We start from the raw sequence: 18,106 nt of genomic DNA, 5'->3' as shown, positions 1-18,106 counted from the left end.
CCTGTTTTACCACCTCTCTTGTCTTTGTGCAAACAGAGAGGGGGGAGCGAAATCAAGGTCCTCCACACAAGGGTGTCAAAAAAGTGGGTGCCTTTTAGGGGGCATCAGGTTTAGAAAATATGCAGCGTGAAGTGATGGGAGGCAACATGCAAGATGAACACTATGGCTGCCCTAGCTCATTATCCCAGAAAACTTTGGAATAGAGGATGGCACAGAAATACTGTTGGAAATAAATGGATTAAGTATCAGTAAAATAATCTTGAATTTCAAAGTTCTCTGCTTGAAATACTTAAAAGGCATAAAGGAGAGCTGGAAGAACACAACAAAAACTTGAAAAATAGATGCAAGAACAAGTTGTTTTATTAGCTGACTTGAAAAAATAGATGCTTTAAAGCAAGAAAAGTACTGTTTACACATCTCTAATATATATAATTGAAACAATGAAAAATGGATGCACCTGGCATTTATAAATATTTTGAACCAACGTTTCTAAAAACCATTTAATTACATGATCTTTTGCATATTAGGAGTGTTTGAAAGCAAAAATGTGCTTTTCGATTTATAGTTTAAAAAGAGGGTGAGATGCAACAGAAAGACTAAGGCAAACCACTATACAAAATGCAGCAAATTTCCGCGGATCTTCGCTCGGCTAATATATGGGCTTCCCCTTGCAAATTATTCTCAGAGGACAATAGTTAGAGTCTGCTGCATTCTCTGGGATGCAAAGCCTTATTCCTGCCTCATAAAAAATCCCCCTCTCCTCCCCTCCCTACTGAGCGCTGGCTGCTTGTTTGAAATACCCCATCCACGTTATTTAATTGGCACCACACTAGGGACCATCACAGTTGCTGAGTAACATTCCTTACATGCCCCTCGTTAAAGGGACATTAATGACTGCAATCAGTCCAATTCCACTTCCTTGCCCAATGATTTAATTTCCTGTACAGTATTGCTTTCAGCTCCCTTTGAAAATCCTCCCAGCCAGCATTCTTTTCCTTTCAGACCTCTGTTCTCTATTATGTAACTGAAGGACCCATACTGGCAGGTCACAGGCAACCTACAAGTTGTAGCAAATTGTGCCTCGCTGCATTGCTTTGGTGTCTTGCTGAAACGGAAAGGTATAAACTTTGTTTGGAATCTACTGGCCATCCTTCCTCGATAGCCAAACAGTTAGGATCAGAAGTGAGTAAGAGAATGGCAGAAAAAAGAAGCTGGATTTGGAAGTTGAAAACTCAGAGGGTCCTTAGCAATTCAAGTAGAGAAATGAAGCCCAGGTGCTGGCAAGAAAAATCTAATCAAAATATGAAAATATAAGCTGAACAGAAAGTGGTACATGCAAGTTTTAATGTGACTGGTTCTATCAAACATGCTATAGGATGATACATAAATTTATAGCAGAAGCAGTGTTCTTCAATAGTTATTAACTAAAAAGGCACTCTTCGTTTGAAAACTTTTCCTTCCCAAAGTCTTGGTTACCTACCATTTTTTTTAAATTATTATTTTATTTAAGGAGAATCAGAAGAATCTTTATTTGCATCAGCAACTAGCCATAGCAAAATAATAAAATAAAATAAAATGTACTGAAGATAGAGGTTAAAAACTATACAAAATTCATTTTGGAAGTTTATATCAATAATCAAATAACAGATCTTATTCTAATTGCCCTCACTAAAAACCTTGCAGTTTTTGCTGTCACCTGATCATCTTGATCTGCTAAAAGAAAGGATACAGTACTGGTAGTATCTTCTGTTTTAAAAGCATACTCAGGGGCTCAGCTTTTCATTTAGAAATTCCTTTTGCACAAGTTGATAGCATCTTTGTAATCTGGCTAGTGGCAAAGGAAGTTTGGGACAATTCAAAACAGCATCTACTATATCCATCCAATGTATGTAAACTAGCACTGTTAAAAATGTACCCATGCCTCTCCTGGTGTTCTCCTCTGTCACCAACTTCAACAATATAATCACAGATCTGTGCAGTTAACACAGTGATGCTCACATTTACTTATGCTGGCATTCCAGACATCCAAAACACTGCTAGAAAAAGCATCCTCCATAAATTAGCTGTCTGAATCAAACGGATATGGAGGAACTATGAAAACTAGCTCAAAGAACCCACTAAGCTGAAAAATTATCTTCTTTTGTAGGATATTGGTATCTGAGTGTTATCCACCATGGTAAGCAAAATGCAAACAAGGATGATCACGCTCTTTAGGCGGTTACACCATCGCTCAGCATTTTAATTTGTAGTTAAAGGTGAAACTACACTGTCGTGTCAAGTCACCTACCAACCTCACAGGGTTGTTGTGGAGATTAAACAAGGAGGAGAATCATATATACCACCTCAAGCTCTCAGGAGAAAAGGTGGTCCATGATGCAATAAACAAAAGCAGTGAAGGAAGGCTTGCTAATCTTAATGTACCGTATTGTTTATTTAATACCTTGAAACAGATGTTAGCAAGTCTTCTTTCATTGCTTTTGGCCAATCTCAAAACCCAAGCAACTAAACCAACTATCAATTGTTCTACTGCTACTACTTATCCTAAGGAAATGATCCGTTTCAAAAGCAGAATGACTGGCCAGAACTTGCAGTCACTTGCAAGTCCTGAAATGTACTAAGTGGTACCTCTACTTACGAATTTAATGCGTTCCGAATGCACATTCGTAAGTAAAAAAAAAAGTAAGTTGAATCCCATAGGAATGCATTGGGAGAAAAAATCTGTAAGTCGAAGCAACCCTATCTAAAAATTCGTAGGTACGTAGAAAAAATCCTATTTAAACCGCATCCAAGATGGTGGACGGAGCTCCGTTTGTAAGTAGAAACATTCGTAAGTAGAGTTATTCGTAAGAAGAGGTACCACTGTACATATTCTAGAAGTCAAACACCCTGGGTATCCCATGCACAACAAAAAGTCTCAGAGAACCAGATGCATGATAGTATAATTTAGATGTGTTTTAAATGTAGAATTCTTTTCACGGGAAAATAAAGGCAATGCTAGGACTTTGATATACAAACTGAATACAGTGGTATCTTGGTTCTTGAACTTAATCCCTTCCGGGAGTTTGTTCGACTCCCAAAACCATTTGGAAACAAAGGTGCGGCTTCCAATTGGCTGCAGGAGCTTCCCGCACTCAAGTGGAAGCTGCGTCAGAAGTTCGGCTTCCGAAAAATGTTCACAAACTGGAACACTTACTTCTGGGTTTGCGGCATTTGCTAGTCTATTAGTTTGGGAGCCAAGCCATTCAACAACCAAGGTACCACTGTAATCCAAGGCCTTAATTTCAAGGATTGTCCTTAAAACTTTTATCTATGCTTTAAAAAAAACAATTAAAAGACTTCTCTTGCACTTATAAAGCAGGGGGTCATCTTCCAGGGAATTCTGCCTATCCTCAGCCCTCTCCGGACGTCTGCCTGTGATGTGGTCCCCTGAGAACCAAGGTAGCAACAAACCATGGTTTAGCTTTTCAAAGATGAACCTGTATGAGCCTCATGCACAACCCTCCCTTATCTCGGCTCCTCTAGTGATGAGGAGAAACTGAACTGGGAGAGAGCAGGGGGCTAATTCTGAGAAACGAAGGAGGAGGGATGGGTTTTCGGGGGGATAGGAAACATCTGGATAGTCCTTAAATTTTGGGCTTTACACAATAACTACTGGATACACATTGAATGCGGAAGACCTAAATACTAAAAGTATTTTATGAATCTTTAGCAAAAGCTTCTTCTTTAAACAGCTGCATAATGTTTGAGCCATTTTTAGCATATATATATTTATAAAAAAATTCAGGTAAGGCAATATGGAAGGTTCTAAGCTGTTAGTAAAGCTGTCTTCGCCTAGGCATTATCCAAACATGACAGGAATGCTTTTGCCCACCTATGAGCAGAGCTGCCACACACAAAACATATTTCTACTGCTCCTTCTCTTGAAATAGTGTGCAAAGGAAGTGTGAAGATGGATTGGATGATGGATTGGATTAGTGCTTGCATCAAATACTAATGTTCCCTGCCGAGAACTTGCATGATTCTGTCCAAGAATTAGCTCTGTTCTAGGAAAATTAGAGGCAATTTTTAAAAATGTAACGAAGTGGTACCTAATGAGAGGAAAACCAGTGTACCTGGTGTAAATAACACAAAAGGAGTAGAAAAATTCCTTCAGTAGCACCTTAAAGACCAACTAAGTTTTTATTTTGGTATGAGCTTTCGTGTGCATGCATGTAGCTGCTTTATATCAGCTTTATATCAGTATATTATAAAAAGATACACTGTATTTTTGTATATCTCTGAATAAGTATCAATAAATAAATTTATGCACCCCCCCCCAAGTAATTATGAAATAACAGTAAAAAGAGCAAAATAGACATTGACGGCATCTAATTCATGTGATGGGAAACTCTGTGTGATCAAATATAAAGCTTAATCTTTCAGTTCTCTCCCCCCCGAATCCCATGGCTCTATGGATATCAGTTTAAAGTTTCTCATGATTCAGAGTGATGAAAAACTGATGTAAACATGCAGATAGATAGATAGATAGATAGATAGATAGATAGATAGATACACACGCACGTTGGGAGAGAAGGAATGATACGTGCTGCCAGTTTATAAAAAGATATGCAGATCTCTGGGACATCAAGATTTAAATAGATTCCCTCTAGCGCCAGAAGGGCTTAAAAGCGATAACAAAGGATAAACATGCAACATAAACTTGTGCCACTAAGGAATAGCAGCAGCTTAGGGCTGATCCACACTTAGTGTTTGCCCAGCGCTTTCCAGGGACAGGTCCGAGATTTAAAATCTCTCTGTGTTTGAGTGCACTTTCTTTTGCCCCAGACCTTTCCCCACGAGAACCTGCTCTTTAAAGCTGAAGCGCAACAAACAGCCGTTCAGGTTTTCTGAGACTGCCTAATAAATATCTTCCCTAGTTTGGCCCCTAGTCACACACTTGGTCAGCAAGGGTCCACCTTAGCTCATTTTAAGAGACTGACAGGTGCCCTTGGGGTAGCAAAGCAAGAGAAGGTTGATACCCCGGGTATAGGGCAGTATATAAATCCAATAAATAAATAAATAAATAAAATAAAGGGGCCCCATGAATCTCCCAACCATGATTTGCCTGACAAAAAAGGCTTGCTCGGGGAATATGGCTAGAGGCTTCTGCTTCCATCAGAAGAAAACCAGTAGCACCCAAGGGATGACAGCAAACACAAAGTGTCAAGGGCAAAAAAACCCCACCAGAAAGCAATCCACAACAGACAGAATCCATCCCTTCCTAGCCTAATGGAGTTTGATGCCTAACTTTGGCTGGGTTGTGCCCGATTCCAAGAGACTTGGCATTTAAGAACAAAAACAGCATGAATAAATTATCAAAACTCCATCAGTGTGTAGCAAGCCTGCACTACTGTTCCTTCTTCAGAAATTTGCTGCTTGCCAAAAGGATGTCAACACTTCTCCCCAAAGACATATCAGCCCGGCTTGATACATTGCCAATAGATAGAAAAAACACTCACAGAACAATGCAAGAAAAATCCTATTTAATATAATTCTACGTAAAGAGCTAGCTGCGATCAGATCTGTTACAGAAGTCTTCACCAGCTACAGAGCTGTCATGTTTAAATTAGTGCCAAAACTAATTTTATGTTTCACCTAAAACAACAACAACCCTATAAAATGCCTAAATTGATTTTTTATTCCACATTTATAAACGTTTGTCCATTTCCTTAAACAGCTTCAGCTGGCAAGGCAGAATAAATACTTTGATTGGAGGTTTTTAAGCAGAGGTTGGATGGTCATCTGTCATGGATGCTTTAGCTGAGATTCCTCACTAATTTCTAACACTGCACAGAACAATATGCAAGTATAGTTATCTAATGTGAAATAATTTCTCTTGAAAGAAATCTCTTCTGTTACAGTATATTCTTAAGAAAGTTGCATATCTAAAAGTTCTTCTGATTAGCTGCATTCTAACTGCAGTCATCAATGCATTTCATGCTTGTGTGAAGCATTTTATTTTAATATATAAATCTTTTTTTAAAAATAGCAAAAAACATTCACAGGTGAAAAACTAAGAAGAAAAAGAAATGTCAACAAACCAAGGGACTGGCACTGTTCCATCTTGTGTAAATAAGTTACAAAGCAGCATTTCAACGCTCTAGTAAGGTGATTAGACTTGTACCAGAAGAACGATGAGAGAAACAGAGAACTGATCCCACAGAAGCTGCACTCATCCCAATGGTATTTGTGGAGGGAAGCAAGCAATGGTAGTGGTTACTGGGGGCAGTATGGCAGGTGGACTCCACCGTTTGATATTCGCCAGGTGCGATTTGCTACTGATGTGGGTCCAATTGCGACCTCTGGGCACCAGGGTGGCAACAGACATCTCCATTGAGCCAGCTGACTGGCACACAGCTCTCCATCATCACATCAAGGAAAGCAAGTGCAGGGCTGAGTGCCATAGATATTGGACTGTGATGCAGCCTTTGCAGAGGCCACCCAAATGGAACTCACCAACCACAATTTGTCTTGAAATATTGTTTGCTCAGGTGTGTCGCCTGAAAGGCTCTCCAGGTCCTTTCCAGACTTCCTGATTGCCGTATCAATGAATCCCTAGGAGAACTTCTTTCCAATGTTAATGCTCTGTGTAAACGCTGTCTGAAACTACCGGTATGTGGTGGTGGTGGTGTTTAGTCATTTAGTTGTGTCCGACTCTTCGTGACCCCATGGACCAGAACACGCCAGGCACTCCTGTCTTCCACTGCCTCCCGCAGTTTGGTCAGACTCATGTTTGTAGCTTCGAGAACACTGTCCAACCATCTCGTCCTCTGTCGTCCCCTTCTCCTTGTGCCCTCCATTTTTCCCAACATCAGGGTCTTTTCCAGGGAGTCTTCTCTTCTCATGAGGTGGCCAAAGTCTTGGAGCCTCAGCTTCAGGATCTGTCCTTCCAGTGAGCACTCAGGGCTGATTTCCTTCAGAACGGATAGGTTTGACCTTCTTGCAGTCCATGGGACTCTCAAGAGTCTCCTCCAGCACCATAATTCAAAAGCATCAATTCTTCGGCGATCAGCCTTCTTTATGGTCCAGCTCTCACTTCCATACATCACTACTGGGAAAACCATAGCTTTAATTCTACGAACCTTTGTCGGCAAGGTGATGTCTCTGCTTAAATTTTGCTAATCCTCAGGAATGTGACACGACATACCTTGACCTGCCGGAGCCACTGTAACCCCACCTCATGTGCGATGTATTTCTGATGCTTCACCCTTGTGACACGGACATTTGTAAAGGGGATGTCCTTCTACTCCATGCCAAAATGCTAGCCTGTAAAAAGAGGTGACTCACTTTGTTCTGGGTCCCTCACCTCCTTGCAAGGGGTGAACTCTGGGGGAACTCTTTCGCCAGATCCAGCCTCAACTCCTTCATCTCTGACTGATAATGAACTTGGGGGACTTTGAGTCCCTTAAAGGGGGAGTTAGACCATTAAAGGCATCCCTCCCTATTTTCTGGAATCAATTGTTACTTACTGGATTGCCTACAAATAAACCTTTTGTCAATTTCACTATAAATTGCCTCTGATTTTGATACCTACCTACATGCAGTGCTGGATTTACGTATAAGCTAAACAAGCTATAGCTTAGGGCCCCACTCTCTTGGAGCCCCCCAAAAAACTCTCTTGGAGCCCCCAAAATGTAAGGTAAAAATAAATAAAATAAAACCTACAGACAGCAACAGTGTTTTGTGTTGTGTCGGCTCCTATGATGGAAGGAGCTAGCCTGCTAGCCTGCTCCCCATGGGCGTAGCCAGGATCAAAACTAGGGGCGGCACGCCAGCCATGCCCCCCACCCCCAGCCACCCGATTGGCTGGCTGGCAATGACGTGCCTGGGATCCCCCCAGGAGGCGTGGTCAATGTCCACGCCCCCCAGAGGGAAGGGGGCCGTTTCCAGGCGTTGCCAAGGGGGCACCCGGAGCCACCCGCACTTGTGCTTCTGCCTCGCCCGCTCCTTTACCGGCAGCGGTGACTAAAACGGGACAGCAGCAGCAAAGCTGCCTCCGTCAAGGGAAACCTGGACCTGGACCTGGACCAACTTCAGGCCACACTCCTTCAAGTCACAGCGAGCACAGCACAGAAAGTGCTGCCCCACAAAATGAAGTGCCACAGAGCATTGTGGGGCAGCACTTTCTGTACTGTGCTCGCTGTGACTTGAAGGAGTGTGGGCTGAAGTTAGCCCAGGTCCAGGTCCAGGTCTCCCTTGACGGAGGCAGCTTTGCTGCCGCCGCCGCTGTTTTGCTTCAGCCGAGCAGGCTGAGGCGGAGCACAGCTGGCAGCGTCTCTGCCTGTCGTGCTGTGCTCTCCCTTTTTTGCTTCTGGGGGGGCAGCTTCCCCTCCTGCCCCGTGCTGGGTACGCCCATGCTGCTCCCTCAAATATCACTAGGGTGCCTACATTCTGCATGTGCAAATGGCTTTAGATACCTATTAGGTCCATAAATTACTATGTAGCATGTATTCAACACAAAAAAACAGTGACAATTTGTTGTTGACAAATGATAGCTGGACAGATAAAGGGCCCCATTACCTTCAGTAGCTGAGGGCCTCATCAAACCTAAATCCTGCCCTGCCTACATGCTGTTTAATTGTTGCAAGTAAATCAGATATTCGGTATTATAGAAATACTATGGCAGCTCCAAAATGTAACTATGTGATCATTTTACTTTTTCTAATGAGGCATTGCTTCATAAACTAATAACATCATGAACGAGTACAATAACTGTCAAACTGGGCAGTTTCAAAGTAGAATGTAATGTTTAAACCCTGCTCAGGGCATGAGTTGATGTGGGCACATCAATATCTCCCTTCAGAGCTTCAGAGCTCACAGGGAAAAAGAGGAAGATTCAAGTGCAAAGTCGTGATAATTTGTAAAGTGGTCAATCACTTCTCCCCACTTTCTTGCCCCTACCATTGAAGTTAATGAGTGCAAACTCCCTCTTCTTTGTTGTTCCGTTACAAACCTGTAAACTAGTTAGCTCAAGATAAACTCCTAGGGAAAATGCATTTGTATGCAAAGAACGGAAAGTTTCCTCCTGCCACCTGTTCAAAGTGCCAGAAGGACACTGTGGGGCCCAAGCTCTAGGTGCGATATTAGTTCTTGGCACTTCTACAGAAAAACATGTGACCGAGTAGCTGCAATTTCCACATGTGACTGTATTTGTAAGACATTTTTCCCCACCAGGTGCCGGCCTAATAAGGAGCTCATTTTACACATGCTGCTGAGCAGCTACTTGTTGGCAGAAATGTTTTAGCCACTATTCCCCGGACTACATTTCAACAGAAGGCTGGTGCAGTTTTCAATTACATATTTCCTTGACTCTGCGGGTTCCATTGGTCATTCACGTGCCCGCTCCAAAAGTTCTCCATTTATGTCAAACCTCTAAGAAAACTTCAAATTATGAAACATGAGATCCACATGGAAGAAGGGCCACCTGCTTGGTTGATTAAACTGTTCTGCTTTTAGCTATGCAGAAACTCATTTACTCCAAGAACAACAGAATGTATTAGGACTGTTATGGAAAATCAGTCACGCCAAAATGTTAATGATTTCACTTTTGTTCTTCAACAAGGAAGCGTTAACATTTAGTTTACTTGAAAAGTGTTTTTAAAAGATCTGCTTGGTTATACTAGGGATTACTGGGTTGTTCTTGTTCTTGTTTTTATTATGCAATTTGTGTTTGTATTTTTATATTGTGAATTTATGTTGTAATCGCCCTAATATCTGGAGGTATGGGGCAATATATAAATATCATCATCATCATCATCATCTTGCAGGTAGGAAGAGAAGAGGATATTTTCAACAGTTTTCTCTTCCCCCCGTGAGCCCTTTATGGCTCCCAGAAACTTGCTCCGGAGAATTTTTCCAGAACAGGTGACGCAGAGGGAGGGAGCCGTCAGTGAAAACCACCACTCTTCCTTCGGCCTCTGCAAATCTCTATTTGTGGAGAGTTAAGTCTAGATCCAACCCATAATGTTTTAGTCTTTTAAATGAAAGCTGTTCTGGAAAATTTATTTGAAAAGTTGGGTTGAAGAAATGTTATAGATACATCACTGGCAGGCTTTTAAAATGAAACCACCACAAAAATGGCCACATAAACCTAAGCAGAATCTGAACTGCTGATGAACAACAAAGTGTTGTCACGATTCTTCACCAAGACTATATGGATTTTTTTTGGGGGGGGGTAGTTGTTCAAGTACCAACAGATATGCATGATTACTCCAAAAGCCAACTGCTTACTATTAGACTAATGAGCATTATATTGTTCTGTACAGTATACAGTTGCATGCAACTTGCGAAAACTGTTCTGTGTTTTTAGTGCAACCGGTGGGAGGGGACTTGCTTTCTTATCAAGATTAAGGAGTGAGACAGGATTAGAAAACATCGACCCACTAAATATAGCCTCATGATAGCTGCAATTTAAAATCACTTCAGCACATAATTCAGGATAAGCCTACAGCTACAACTGCATCTTTGCTAGGGCTCCAATCACGATGCATATCTTCATTACGCCTAGTTAGGTTTTAGAGTTTTCATGCCAACAATACTGTTCTAAGAAAAGTCCTTTGAAACAATGTGCATCTTTGTTTCAAACAACTCAACATAATAGCAACAATTTTGCTACTAGATGCCCTTGACTTTTTGAAGCCATATAGCTCTTTCACAGAATCTTGTTAGCTTAGCGTCTTTTACGAGCCTATTGGCATGTTTCAGTTATAAGAATGCTCCTATCCAATGTTAGGGGTATCCCTTTTGTAAATTGTATTTCCTCACTGAAATATGTCCATATCAGTCCATTACTTCAAGTAGGAAGCATGAATGGCAAACCTTGACTCATTTATAACCTACAAAGATTACGCCTTGCAGGATAAATGTCAACAGTTTTTGATGTCAAACAAAGATAAACCTCCAATATGAAAACGAACTACTGAGGATTACTCACGTTTGTAGTTGAAAATCATAGGATCTGACCTCAAACAGTTTAAGAATCTTTAATCCAGGAGAGCATCTCTGCATGGGTGGGGTGTTTTTTGTTTTTTTAAAACAACCCTTTGGGCTGCAGGTAGTCTTGCAGTTCAGTTAAATCTTTTTGTGTTGGCATAATTCACCATGTGCTACCGGTGTAAACAAAAAGGACCATAAATGTACGGAGCTGGGGTACAAAATCTGCTGTGATCCCAAGTCTATGCAACAACCAATCAATTGTCTGGCAACTCTGTTGGCTAGAGCTTGGTGCTGACAACACCAAGGTTGCAGGTTTGATCCCTGTGCGGGTCAGCTACATATTCCTACATTGCAGGGGATTGGTTGGATTAGATGATCCTTAGGGTCCCTTCCAACTCTATGATTCTATGAAACGGAAACTACTGTTTGTAACTGGGTACATTTACCAACGTTGCCTATCTTCCATGCAGTGTTAGCTCTCAGCTTAGAGCATAGCGCTTCTTTTGTCTTCAATACAGGAATGCGCTTGGAGAAAAGTTCAAAAGTGCATCTTGAAATATCTAATACAGATCTGCACATGGTGAAAAGCTATGCTGTGAAGGGTTTGTTTTTAAAAAAAATAAAAAACACCCCTGTCACAGTGGCCGGAGCAGGCTACTTCAGAGAAACGACGCTACGCAGCTCTGCATTTTATTACTTTATTGGTGCTGCTTATTTACAGTGCTGAAGTCATTGCTATTTACACGGAACGATGGGGTCATTATGTTGCAGAACCTCCGAATGGCTTTTGGCGCGTCTTTCCCCAACACAAAAGCCTTGGAAGACCCATCCTCTTTCCCCTCCTCTTTCTGCGTAATTCCGGAGTTGGGGGGATGGGTCTCCCCCCCTTATTTGCCCCTTCCTGTCCCACCTGGGACCCTGGCTCCGCTACCTTGCCTGAGCCTCGGACACGACTTCCTGCTTCCTCACTGGAATCGGAGCTCCCTCTGCTTTCCCCTGTGCTCGGGGATGGGCTTGAACTCAGGAGGGGAGGGACTTCGCGATATCCCCTGTCCCTCACATCCACCCCCCTCCCAAGCTCTCCTTCTCCCCTCCCCAAGTCCCCTCCAGGTGTCGGTGACGACTCGAAGCCTAAGAACTCAGTACTTTCCGAACCCGTTGGTGTGAACACCTCCCCCCAGTCCTGCGAGCCCCCCCTTCCGCCTGGGAGGACTGGAATCCCAAAAAGTCCGTGGCGTCCGAGCTAGTGGGGGTAAAAATGTGCTGCCAATCGGCTTCTTCCTCTGACTGGGTGGAGCTCGGTGACACCCATACCTCGTCTTCTGGTTCCTCAAACTCCGCTTCCCAGCGCCATGGTGAACTGCTCTCCCGTGCTTCCCCCTCCTCCCCCTCCCTTTCCATGTGCCAGGGCTTGGGCCTGTGGGGAAAGAGGGCGTGAAATTCTTCCACCAAGAATTCCTCCTGTATCTGAGTGGCTGGGACCCATTCATTCTGAGACGGTGGAGCGTCCTCCCATGCCATGAGGTACTCCAGGCCCCCCACCCCTCTCCGTGAATCAAGGATGGCCGTGGCCTCATTGAGTTGCTCCCTGCCTCCCCTCTCCCCCCCTCCCTCGGGGGTTTGTTCGCTGCCTCTGAGCCTGCTGCTTTCCCTGTACGGCAACAGCAGCGATCTATGAAACACTGGGTGCACCCTCATTTCCTCTGGCAGTGCCAGTCTGAAGGCCACTGGGTTGACCTGTTGCGTGACCGTGAAGGGGCCCAACCGTCTGGGCGCCAGCTTTTTGCACCTCCCTCTGATGGGAAGGCCCTCCGAGGACAACCAAACCTTGTCCCCCACCCTGATGACCTCCCCTTGTCGCCTGTGGCGATCTGCCCCCTTCTTGTACGCTTCCTTGGCTCTCTCCAAGTGTTCTCTGAGCTGCTGGTGCACCGTCTCCAGTTCCTCTGCCCAATCCTCAGCCTGCGGGTCCCCCTCCTCCTCCTCCCCCTCCCTCTCTGGGAAAGATCGGAGGTCCCGCCCATAATTGGCCTTAAAGGGCGACACCCCTGTGGAGACGTGCACTGCATTATTGTAGGCAAATTCTGCCAGTGGCAGGCGATCCACCCAGTCTGTTTGCCTCTGGCTGACGTAGCATCTCAGGTACTGCTGCAGAATGGCGTTGACCCTCTCCGCCTGTCCATTGGTCTGCGGGTGTCTAGCCGTCGACAAGCTGACCTCCACCTGCAGGAGGTTCATGAGCCGCCGCCAGAACCTGGAAACAAATTGGCGGCCTCTATCCGAAATAACTCGTAAAGGTAATCCATGCAGTCTGAAGACGTGGTCAACAAACAGTTTGGCTGTCTCTTCTGCAGAGACCGCTCTGGCACACGGTATAAAGTGGCACATTTTGGACATAAGGTCCACCACCACCAACACTGCGGTCTTGCCTCTGGAAGAAGGCAGATCTGTGATGAAGTCCATGGACACCACTTCCCACGGCCTGTGTGGTGTGGCTAAGGGCTCCAGCAATCCTGCTGGTGCTGCTCTGACCACCTTTGCCCGCTGGCAGGTGTCACAGCCCCGTACATAGTCTCAAACATCTTCCCGCACCCCTGGCCACCAGAAGTGTCTCATGACCAGGTGAGCGGTTTTGTCCCTTCCAAAATGACCCGCCGTTGGGTTGTCGTGCAGCTGCTGGAGGACCTTACGTCTAAGCTGGGTGGTGGGCAGGTACAGTGCACCCTTGTAGAAAAGCAGCCCCCTGCGTTCTGCAAAGTCTTTTGCCTGCTCCCTCCCCCCTCTCAGTTCTCTGAAGATGCGGTTGGCAAATTCATCCGCTGCCGTTAGTGCTGTGAGTTCTGCCTCGCTCACCACTGCTGCTCCGCAGGACCATGCTGACGGGGGGAAAATGTGCCTGGGTGCCGGTGGCGCCTCCTCCTCCATGTACTCCGGTTTGCGGGAGAGGGCATCCGCCCTGACATTCTGCTCCCCCGGGATGTAGTGGATGGAGAAGTTGAAGTTCGAGAAGAACTCTGCCCACCGTATCTGCCGCTGGTTGAGCACCCTGGCAGTTCTCCAGAACTCCAGGTTCTTGTGGTCTGTGCACACCTGGATGGGGTGCTTGGCGCCCACCAGGAAGTGTCTCCAATGCTGGAACGCAGCGTGGATCGCAAGAAGTTCCCTATCAAACACCGTGTAGTTGCGCTCTGGCTGGGTCAGCTTCCTGGAGAAGAAGGCACAGGGTCTCCACTCTCTGTTGGCGTCCAGTTGCAACAAAATGGCGCCCACAGCTCTATCTGAAGCATCTGTCTCAACGCGTAGGGGCGCATCCTGTACCACGTGGAACAGGTTCTGGTCTGAGGCGAACACCCTCTTGAGGCTTTCAAACGCTGCTTGCGCCTCAGGTGTCCACCTGAACTTCTGCTTGCCTCTCAGGCAGTCAGTGATGGGAGCCGTAACGCGAGAGAAGTTCTTGATGAACTTCCTGTAGAAGTTGGCGAAGCCTAGTAGGCGTTGGGCATCTTTGCGCGTCCTGGGGCTGTGCCAGTCCAGGATGGCCTGCACCTTGTCCTTGTCCATCGCCAGCCCCTTGTCTGACAGCTTGTAGCCCAGGAAGTCCACCTCTTTGGTGTGAAACTTGCACTTCTCCAGCTTCACATACAGGTGGTTCTCCTTCAGGCGCTGCAACACCTCCCTGACATCTTTCACATGCTGCACTGGGTCATTGGAATAGATAAGGATGTCATCTAGGAAGACCAAGCAGTTCTTGAAGAGGAGGGACCCCAGGACGTGGTGCATGAAGGCCTGGAAGCATGCTGAGCCCCCTTGCAACCCGAAGGGCATCACCAGATATTCAAAAGAGCCCAGAGGCGTGAACATCGTGGTTTTCCATTCATCGCCTTCCCGGATCCTGATCAAGTTGTACGCCCCCCTCAGGTCTAGCTTGGTGAAAACCTTGCCCCTGCACGCCGCTGTCAGGAGATCATCCACTCTGGGCATGGGGAAAGCCACTGGCTCTGTTACTGAATTCAGCCGTCTGAAATCCACCACAAGACGGCGCTGTTGCGTGTCTTTCTTGTCCACCCAGAAGACCGGGCTGCCCCCTGCTGCCTTGCTTTCTCTGATGAACCCCCGCTTGAGGTTCTTGTCGATGAAAGCGCGCAGATCCTCCAGTTCCTGATCTGACATGGCGTACAGCTTGGCTGGGGGTATAGTTGCCCCTGGCACCAGGTTGATCTGGCAGTCAAAAGGCCTGTGTGGGGGTAGGTGGTCGGACTCCGCTTCGCTGAAGACCTCCTGTAGGTCCCAGTACGGCTTGGGGATCGCCTCACCCCCTTTGACGTGCATGGTGGCCACCGTGGCTATCGGAGGCCCCTCCCCTGGTTGGTGCTGCATGCAATGTTCCAGACAAAAGTCCGATCCAAACGTGATGCATCTCTGGTGCCAACTGATGGAGGGGTCGTGGCGCGCCAGCCAGCTCATGCCCAAGACGATGGGGGGGTCTGAGATGGTGGTGACGTTGAATGCCAGTGTCTCTGAGTGCCTTCCCACCGTCATTCTCATGGGGGGGGGTTGATGAGTGATGGCCCCTCCCAGCAACTCTCTGCCGTCAATGGTGGCTACGTGCAGGGGAAAATCCAGCTGCAGAAGCTGGATCTGGTGCTCTTCTGCAAAGTTTCTCGAGAAGAAGTTGGCTGAGGCACCACTGTCAATTAGGGCGAGGACCGTCAGGGGATAGCCATTTGGGAGCGTTAGCGTCACTTCTAGAACCACTCCTGCTCTGGGAGGGGTGGGCTGGCTCTGCTCCTCGCTGCGCGGGTGGGTGGGCTGGGGCTGTTGTCTGCTGACTGCGCCTGGCTGCTGCCCCTTGTCTCCTGCAGCCAGGCTTTCTCGTTTCCCTGTTGTGGTGCTGCGTCAGTGGGGGAGGGCACTACCGTTCCCGCCTTTCCTTGCCACTCCCTGCGATGTGGGCAGTCTCTGACGAGATGCTGGGGGGAGTTGCAGAGAAAGCAATTCCCGCCCCTTCCCTCCTTGCGTCTTGGCGCCGCTGGGGTTTGAAAAGCCCGCGCGCGCGCGCTATCAATCTGCATGGGTTCCTGGTCCTGGCTGGCCCCAGGCGTGGCTTGAAAGGGTTGTTGGGGGAGTGGCTTCTCCTGCGACCGTGGGAACCAAGCCCGCTTTGCGCGCATTGCTTGCTTGTCGCTCCACCGGGATTCCTGTCTCACCCCCACCGCCAGAGCCGCTTTGCTCAGCTGATCCATATTACTGGGCTTTGGACCTCTCGAGAGCTCATCCTTCACCTCCTCATGCAAGCCCAAGTAGAACGCCGCTTGCATTGGGGCTGACTCAAGTTCCCACCCCAGTCTGTGCACCAGCATGGTGAATTTCGCCCAATATTCGCGAACTGTCATTTTTCCTTGGCGTAAATTATGAAGTTCCTCCTTAGTCTGGTCCATATGACTATCGGACGAATACATAGTTTGCAAAGCTTCTAGAAATAGTTTGACATTTTTCATGCAAGGATTCTTTGTTGCGATTAACGGTCTTAGCCACTCCCTGGCTGCCCCGGTAAGGTGCTCCACAATAAACGCTACGCTGTGCTCATCATCAGGGAAGTCAGCATGGTGCAGCTCAAGAGCATACACAATCTCAGTCTCAAAGCCCTGATATTCCCTCGGGTCTCCATTGAACTTGCTTACTAGGGTCCCGGCTCTCCTTCCTGGCAGCACTTGGACTTGAGGGGCCCCTCCCGCCTTGTTTTTCTCTGCATCCAGCTTGTTTTGGAGGTCTACCGCCACCGCCCTTAATTGCTGCTCTCTTTCCTGAAGCGCTCTCACCTGTTCCGCAAGTTGTAGCCGGTCGTCCTGGACCTTCTTTGTTTCTTCTTTAGCTGCCTTTAGATCCCCCTGCGCCTGCTGCGCCAGCTGCTGCAGGTCTTGCTGGGCTTTCTCCGCGATCTGCCGCCATTTCTCCGCCTCTGACACACTCATCCCGGCAACTCCAAAGTAGCCCAAAAAAAAGATTCGGAGGTTGCTGTCACAGTGGCCGGAGCAGGCTACTTCAGAGAAACGACGCTACGCAGCTCTGCATTTTATTACTTTATTGGTGCTGCTTATTTACAGTGCTGAAGTCATTGCTATTTACACGGAACGATGGGGTCATTATGTTGCAGAACCTCCGAATGGCTTTTGGCGCGTCTTTCCCCAACACAAAAGCCTTGGAAGACCCATCCTCTTTCCCCTCCTCTTTCTGCGTAATTCCGGAGTTGGGGGGATGGGTCTCCCCCCCTTATTTGCCCCTTCCTGTCCCACCTGGGACCCTGGCTCCGCTACCTTGCCTGAGCCTCGGACACGACTTCCTGCTTCCTCACTGGAATCGGAGCTCCCTCTGCTTTCCCCTGTGCTCGGGGATGGGCTTGAACTCAGGAGGGGAGGGACTTCGCGATATCCCCTGTCCCTCACAACCCCTAAGCAATGAGAACTGGGAGTGCTCAGCATGAACGAAATGACGACTGTTGGGTATGGAAGAAGCAACCCAGAAGGGAATGGCCAACTGACTGGAACAATCCACACTGAAACATTTTGTCACAAGTCTAACTTGTATTCTCCTCCTCTCCTCTTCAGAAATAGCCATTTTTTCTCATTTTACTGCTACAAGGCAGAGCTGCCAGTCTGCTCCTCTTCTAAATTATGATGCCCAACACCTACTTAGATAAAAGTATATTCCTCCACTTTCTATATCCCCCCCCAAAAAGAACAGACGATGAGAATGATGGGAAAGAGGATCCAACATTTGAGGAAATGGATGTTACAACGATCCATTTAAATATCCATCTGCTTCCATATAGAGAAAGAGTCACATACGGAATACGGGAACAATAATATGAAATATCTTTCTTGCATCATTCCAGCCAATCTTGATACAATTTGTTCAAACTACTGTACTATTCCAACAACTGAGAATGATTGAAATTTTAGATCCTGCCATTATTACATGATTTACAAGAATTATCATTTATCATTTGCTTTTTAAAAAGTATTCAATCAATTGCATGAGTTGGATAGTTACAATGGAATGGTCTTGGGGTTGGGGTGCACATTTTACAGTGGTACCTCGGTTTACAAACACAATTGGTTCCGGAAGTCTGTAC

At 46.4% G+C, this 18,106-nt stretch overlaps 1 protein-coding gene across 5 annotated transcripts in view; it reads right to left on the bottom strand.

Moving 5' to 3' along the window:
- The window catches only part of MLLT3 (MLLT3 super elongation complex subunit), a 101,602-nt gene that overhangs the window by 59,590 nt on the left and 23,906 nt on the right, over positions 1 to 18,106 (bottom strand). The gene's annotated exons all lie outside the window — the stretch shown is intronic.

The sequence above is a fragment of the Zootoca vivipara genome, chromosome 16, assembly GCF_963506605.1.
Source record: "Zootoca vivipara chromosome 16, rZooViv1.1, whole genome shotgun sequence".
NCBI classification, from domain to species: domain Eukaryota; kingdom Metazoa; phylum Chordata; class Lepidosauria; order Squamata; family Lacertidae; genus Zootoca; species Zootoca vivipara.
This window is presented reverse-complemented; position numbering and strand designations above follow the sequence as displayed.